This window comes from Condylura cristata, unplaced genomic scaffold (assembly GCF_000260355.1).
Source record: "Condylura cristata isolate star-nosed mole 26May11 unplaced genomic scaffold, ConCri1.0 scaffold00020, whole genome shotgun sequence".
Classification (NCBI taxonomy): domain Eukaryota; kingdom Metazoa; phylum Chordata; class Mammalia; order Eulipotyphla; family Talpidae; genus Condylura; species Condylura cristata.
In genome coordinates, this window is record NW_004567121.1 from 38,017,110 (window position 1) to 38,025,021 (window position 7,912).

Consider the following 7,912-nt stretch of genomic DNA (forward strand, 5'->3'; position numbering starts at 1 on the left):
GTTTTTGATCTCATTCCCCACTCCATCCCCATAAATTGTCTCTGGTATATAACTGTCCACTATTATTATTATTATTTTCTCGCCTGATCCGTTATACTCCTGCTATGAGTGAAACCATCCGGTATTTTTCCTTTTCTTTCTGGCTTATGTCACCAAGCATGATCTTCTCCAGCTCCATCCATGTTGCTGCAAAAGGCATGTGTTTATTTTTTTTTTGGCTGCTGAGTAATATTCCACTGTGTATATGTACATCTTTCTAATCCAGTCATCCACTTTTGGGCATTTGGGCTGCTTCCATGTCTTTCCAATTGTAAATAAAGCAGCAGTAAACATGGGGGTGCAGGTGTCTCTTTCAATCAGTGTTTTTGTGTCCTTTGGGTAGATCCCTAGGAGTGGGATGGCTGGGTCGTAGGGAAGCTCCATGTGTAGCAGCTTGAGGAACCTCCACACACTTTTCCATAGTGGCTGTCCTAGTTTGCACTCCCGCCAGCAGTAGCACTGACTTTGAACTTCTCCAACCCATACACATGGGCTGTCTAGCGCTGACTTTAGAGGGGACAGCTCTGGGGAAACTTCCACAGACCAGTCCACTGCGTTCCATCACTAAGCTGACCACAGAGCCTGAACACGCAAACCCAGAGGCGACGGGGCCTGGTTCTGCACAGGGCTCAGCTGGTGTGGGGGGCTCGCCGCTCACCAGGGAATTCAGCTCACCCGGGGGAGGATGGCTTGGTTCACAGCCTCTCAGAAGGGCACGCGATGTTTAGATCACTAGCTTAAAACACTGCTGGAAATAAATGCAGCAAAGGGGAAATAGAGAGAAACTGCTCACCTACGTGCATCTCCATGAGAGACTAAAAATAAAGGCTGGAGTGCACCGCGATGAAATGTGTCTACTGGTCCGGGAGGAACCAGCTCTGCACAACATCATGGAGAAACTGCGTGAGCAGCCTGAGGGCGTCCAGGCCGACCATGATGTCTGATTCTGGTGGCCCACGCATGAGATCAAGGACATTTCTCTGTCAACAGAGCCTTACCTGACGCCAGAAGGGAAGAAGAAATGACTGTTTTGTTCTTTAGACCAGGCATTTCTTGAACCACTGAAAAATGCAGGCTGAGCTGAAGCTGAGCTATTGTGTAAAACTGAAATGTTGCAAGTAAGAGGAATATGGTCTATTCAACAAAAAGCCGTACCTGCTTTAAAACTAATTACTGCAGCATCCTCAAGGTGACCCGACAAAAATCACTCTTCTTGCCTGTTCACGCAGGTTTGAGAATCACTTGCTCGAGTGAAGCCAGCCCTTCCCCCGAACCCCCGTTTCCGTCAAATGGAAGATGATCGACAGGAAAAGCCTGTCTCTCTGGGGAGAGGAGGACCCTAGCAGGTAGGAGCCAGAGCCAGGGGATGGGGCGGGGGAGGGGGATGTGTCCACAGCTGGCTGCAGGACTAGCTGAGGGGTGTCTGCAGGCGAAGACACGCCAGCGACTCGAAGGACAATTACATTCCAACTCCTCGAAGGGGCCTGAGTGAGCTCGGGGCTGTGGGGGCTCCTGGGGGTGCAGGTGGGCTGGGGGGTGCAGAAGGGACAGTGGCTTCATTTTCACAAAGAAGCAAAGGCATCGAGTGTAAACTTGGAAAGTCCCATAGCTAATATCTGTGCATGCAGATTCTTCAGGCTGTCATAAAACCCTCAGCTATGGAAAGGGGAAAGCTGGGAATGAAAGCTTCTACTAGCCATGACTACAGACAGGGAGAAAGCATGCATGATTCTGTAATTTATTAAAATAGTGAATTACTTACTCTCCTAGACTTCGGTCACAAAAGGTAAATGCATTTGGGAGAGAAACAACATTGCGTTATAGTAAGTCCAGGAACTTAACCAGTACACCAAACAGTCAACTGCAAACTTGGGTTTAACAGGTATCCACCTAAAATCTGGGAGCTATGCATTACACTCAGCCCTTTATTGGCAAGGATGTGATTCCACCTTATAACATATCCACGCTATAGCAAAACCATCAGAGCGTCACCCTAACAACGTACTTAACGTTTTGCTCTTTTACCTATCCCAAGAGCAAAATGCCGCCGCCGCTGTGTGCGCGTGCAGAGAAGTACCCGGTGAAGATGGTGCCGAGGGACTCGGGTTCCTGCCCCTCAGAGAGCAGGCTCGGGGCCGGTGGGGCAGGGCCGGCTCCACGCTCAGAATCACAGCACCCATGGGGGCAGGAGAGGCAGGCCAGGCCCACTCTGAGCTGTACCGCGCCCGCAACAGCACAAAACAGCTGCCAGGCTCCCACGGCCACGCCCAGAGGAAGCCGCCGGGACTAAGCGCCCCGGGAAGGCGTCGCGGGAAACGGAAGGACCAAGGACCAGGACGTCCTCACACATCAACGCGGCCTGAGACCGAGGTGTGATTCCCCGGGGCGCATGTCACACCCTCGTCCCAGCCTCTGAGCAGCGCGCCAAAATGAGATCTTCTCACCTCTTTCTGCTCCACCTGCAGCGCTGACTTGAGAATATCTCGAAGCTGCATCAGCTGCTTTCTCTCTTCATCCTGGGCCTGTTTGATCTGTAGAAACAAAACAACGTTGTGTTTCCAGCCTCCACCACATCAGCGCCCCCCGTCGCCCACTCACCCACCTCCTTCCTCCCCCCACGCCCAATAACCACCACTGTCTGCCGGCTAAGAGGGTGTTATCTGCTCGTTCGCTTGTAGAATGCACAGACGTGGCTTTAGCAGTCTGTGCGCGCGCCACCTTCCATCACCTTATAAGCCAACGTCATTCCACTCGTCCAGAAGGAGCAGAGGGAGAGGACGGGGGGTGCCGGGTGGCCAGGGCGGTGCGTGGCAATGGAAGAAACACCTCTCACTGCCTGACTCTCCCTCCAGGCAGAGGACGGCCGAGCCCCTCAGGCTGTGCGGAGCAGCAAACACGAGACAGGCCCGACCGAGGCCCAGCGCCTGCCGCGCAAACCCCGTCAACGCGAGGGGAGAGAAACGCTCACCGTGTGGAGGTCGGTGGAGAGCGTTTCAATGGAGGGCTTGAGGTTTTCCACGGCTTTCAGGCCATCCTGGAAAAAACTACGAGGAGGAAAGAAAAAACAGATAGTGCTTGATGAAAGGCAACCATCAAGTGTGAGAAAAACTTCCTGAAAGTGACCGCAAGCATTTGCCACTTTTCCTGACTCGGATTAAACAAACGAGAGCGGAATCTTCAGATTGTAACGGGAGACAGGGCTCGAGAGCCAGAGGCATGAGGCCGAGGCTGAGAAAGCAAGCGGGACTCACAGGCGAGTTCCCCTGACAGAGCGCCAGCAGAGGAGAAAGCAGGGAACACAAAGCCAGTGACGTCACAGCCGCCCAGCGCCCGGCGGGGGCGGGAGGGGAAGCCTGGGTGGGGACGGGGCGGAGTATCAAAGGGGCTTTGTGTCGCGTTCAGACCAGCGGGCATCATCTACATACAGCAAGTGATCTGGGAAACACCACTGAGGCAGCACAGGCCCCGCGGCCCCAGGAGGGCTCGCTCCGGCGGTGGCAGAGGCTGAGGGAGGGAGGCAGGGCCCCGGGAGCTCGGCTCAAAGCCGCCACTGCGGGCTTCGGCCCACGCCGTGTGCTCCACACTCTGTACAGCCAGACACACCTGCCTGCCGCACCTGCCCCTGCTCCCCGAAGGAATCCTCCCGTGGCGCAATTTCTACAGCTTGTACCTGCAGTCTAGGTGAAACAGCACCCCGTGATGAGGCTCCCCACGGCCTCTACTTTGCCAGAGGTCATATTCTCCCAGCACCCTGCCTTTCACTGCAACTCGCTCGCCAGAAGCGCGCTGGGCCTTCGCGCGCGGGATCATCTGACATCGAGTCGGCCAAGAGCGCTGGTTCTAGCGGCGTGAGAACAGCCGCGAGGGCCTGCGCTGCCAAGCACGTGACACTTGTCCCGCGAAGACGTAACTCACTGGCCGCCAAGGAGACCAACTTCGCCTGTGTCACGTGAGGGATATTTTTTCTTTTAAACTTGGCAGTGGCGCTGCGGGACTTTCCCACGCCAAGCATGGAGGGCGGCGATCCCAGGGGGAAGGCAGGAAGGGGGAGCGAGCTCCGGGCGGGCCCGCGCCTTCTCCCCCTGCTCGTCAGATGTCATCCCTGATGTCCGACTCCCGCTTGCCGACCCACTTCCCGGAGCGCAGACAGGCTCCCGGCGGCAAGGGCGTGGGCGTTACGGCGCCCGTGGCGCCCGTGGCGGGCCCAGTCAGGGCAGACCCGTGGCAGCAGAGGCCACCGGCAGGCACCCGAGGAGGCAGAGCCGCGGGGAGGGGAGCTGAGTCTCCCGCAGGGCCGCGTCTGCTCGCCTGTGTTCTTTATGTAACAGTTTCCTTCATCCCCCCAGATTGGTGCTAGACTGGAAGGAGGGTGGGGGGAAGGTGGGCGGGAGAGGGGGCCCAGGAAGCGCACACACAGGAGAAGAGGACCTGCAGGCTGCGAGATGTAAACGCCTCTGCCAGGGCAGCAGGCCTGGAGCATGGGGCCCCGGTGCCCCCATCGGACGCGGTGTCCAGTGCGGTGCTGGGCAGGGCACCTGGAGCCGTGGGTCTCGCCTTTGCAGTGTTTGCGAGCTGGACCACCGGCCCGGAAACCCTCCGATTCCCCAAGGCCTTGTCCTTCCATACCTTTCCCTTGGGTGTGTCTTGGCGCCTAGGTGCACCCCCAGAATGAAGACCCCACAGGGGACCCTGTGGCCACCTGGCTGCCTGCCGGCGAGAGACCCCCCACACCACCCCGGCAGGTGGAACAGGCGACACCTCCCGGCTCCAGCCACCACCGCCGTCAGTGTCGCCAAATGCCACCTCTCGTCAGATCCTGGCCAGCTGCCCGCGACTGGCAAGCCCGTGAAGTACACTACGGGGGGCACTGAGTCTCGGCAGCCTCCGCGGGGCGACCCCTGCACGGCCGCACACAGCAGCCCGCTCGCACGGTGGGGTCCATGCTCGGTGCCTCCAGGCGCCCGCCCCGGGCAGCCGCTGCCAGCAAGGGCCGCCTGAGGGGTCGGCAAGCCCCTCCCGCGCCGTGGCGCACGGCCTGCGCTGGGCGTTACACACCCCAACCATTTCCAGATTGGCTCGGCCCCGCGGGCCGGGCTCCCCACAGGATGGGGCCACCCGCTCTCCGGCCCGAGGGCACGGCTTTCGCCCGGACTGTGAGCTCCGAAAGTCAAAGCCACCGGGCGGCGCGCGCCCACAGCCACCAGGGGAGGGCCGGGAGCGTGTCCCTTTCCAAGGTGACGCCCGACGCCCGCAAGGGCGACGCGTTCACCCCCCTCGGCGGCCTGCTGCTGCCAAGTGGCCAGCGTGGGCACAGTAAGGGGAGAAAAGGAGACCCCAGAATTGCGTCTTCCGCAAAATAAACCGCCAGCGGGGAAGCGGCCGCCCTCCGCCGGCGCTCAGGCTGCGGGATCTGAGGGAGCTCGGCCTGCCCGCCCGCCGCGGCGCACAGGCGCCAGGGGCCTCTCCTGCCCTCCGCCGACAACCTCGGCCTGGGCTCCAGCTACAGAGGCGCCGGGCTGCCTCGGCTTCCAGAGCAGAGCTGCGTGTGGTTCAACGGTGCCCGCCGCGGCCACTGGCGTGTCGGCTGGGTGTGGGCGGTGCCCGCCGCGGCCCTCTCCTGGAAGGGCGTGCGGCTCCGGGCAGGGCAGCACGGGCGTCGCCTGGCGGGTGTGCAGACGGCGGAGGTGTGCAGCGTGGGGGACACGGGGAACAGCCGCCTCCGCGGGGGCAGACAGCTGCACCGGGGCGCCGTCACGGGAGCCGGGCCAGCTGGCCTGTTCGCAGACCTGACCCCAGAGACTGGTCCCGCAGCCCCCGACCTCCCCATACACCTGCAGGCAGACCGTGCTGCCCAGCCAGGCGCTGGCCCCAGCTATGGCCCGCATCCCGCGGCGCGGTCCCACACTCGGAAGGGGAGGAGCCTCGTGGGATGCCGGCACACTCACTCCCGAGACTGGATTCGCTGGCATTGACAGCTGTTCTCCCCTGTGAGGACGGAAAGTCCAGCGGGGGGAGCCCTCAAAAGCACCTGGCAGGGGCAGGAGCTTGGGGACACCTGCTGAGTGGAGCCCTGGCTTCACCCTTTTCAAGAACTTCCTAATCCACATGGAATCAAATCTAGAACCTGGTAGAAAAGCCCTAGAAACGTGTGGGGCCCTCAAAGACCTGGGGCGAGTCTCCCTCCCCCGCCCGCGTCAGCCCAAACTCCGGTCCCTTTGGCCTTCTTCCCGCCTTAAGCCCTGGCCGCTGCCTGGAATGCTCTCCCTCTACCCCTCACAGCGCCGGCTCAGCCTCCGCCTCTCAGCACACTTGTGTCCCCAGAGAAGCCCACAGACAATTCAAGAAGTATTTGAAGACCTACTATGTGCCAGCACCTGGCTGCTGGAGAAAACAGCAAGAAATGAAACAAAACCGCCAACCCCTGGCTTCAGCCTCCATCTGCGCGAGGCCCTTCTGGTACAGTCTTCCTTTGACTCCGTTTGAACCCCACTGACTGTCCGGCTGGAGCCTGCTGGCTGACAGCCGACTCCCTACTTGACAGGCACCGGGTGGGCCGGGAGGCGCTGCACCTCGGCCATGGGGAGCGCCTTCAGCACGCGCTCAGCAGGGACACGGGGGGGGGGAGCAGCAGGAGGGAAGACGCGCTGGGGGGAGGCCGACGGCCGTGAGCGTGGCCGACGCGGGCAGCCCGGGCCGGAGGTCCTCCTCACCCCGCCCTGGCTTACAGGCTGCCGGGCACGCCGTTTCTTAGTCTCACACACTGCCTCAGTACAGCTCAGACGCATCTGACAATGAAAAGAACTGGTTTGCTTCTTTACAAAAATAACAGGAACACACTTATTTGGGAATGACAATGAACTCTTGTGATATCTTTTTCCTTGACATATAATTCTCAGCTGTCCTCAATAATTCCCTTTTAAAGTGGACGGCTCCGTGGGCTCTAGGGCCTTCCAGGGTTGTGGGCGCGGCAGCAGCACCAGAGAAACCCCGAGCCTGCAGCCGCCCCGCCCACCCCCCCACCTGCAGCTGCCCACCGGACCTTCCACAGCACTGACATCAGAGTCCTGCGGCCCTGCCACGCCTGGCTTTTCCCTGCAGCATCTTTCAAGGCTTCTCTGTGCCACAGCCGTGACCACACTGGGTTTATTTCCCTAGGTCCAGTAGGGCCTACGATCTATAGGTCACCGTAAACAGCGAACATCTGGAATGACACCAGAACATAGAAAAACAACTTACTTGCATTGGGCGTGAAAATACTTGATGAGATTCTGAAGCAAGTCCACTCCCTTTTTAATCTTTATTTCATTGACCTTCAGCAAATACTGTTAAAAAACAAAAAAAAGGAGCAGATGAGCTTCGCACGTGCTGCCGGGCTGAGATGGTCTCTTCTACGCCCTGGGCAGTGGGCAGAGCTCGGGCGGACGGCGGCGCTCTGACGTCACACGGAGGGCCCCAGTGTGTGCGGAACGAGTTGCTCCACCGTCCCTTTACCACGTAGGGGCCCTGACCGCCTGGCCCTGGGGGCACCCACGTTCACCCAGCCACGTGGGCGCAGGACGCTAGCAGAGAGGGGTCCCAACCCCCCGGCGCACGTCGGCGGGCTCCAGGCCCTGGCAGGCCATCGCCTACAGCACCCGCTGCTGACCTCTGGCAGCCAGGACGCGGTCACAGACCGCGTTTCTCCCTGAAACTGAGAAAACATAAGATGGCTATAAAAACCAAATTGAAGTTGAAATGAATCGAAGCCATTTTTCAGTTGCATTCAGTGACTCAGGATCCCAGGCGGCCCCGAGCGGGCCGGGCCGCAGCCACGCACCCCAGTCCCCTGCTCCGGGACAGGGCTGGCTCGTCAGGCTTCGCCTTCCGCCCAGGC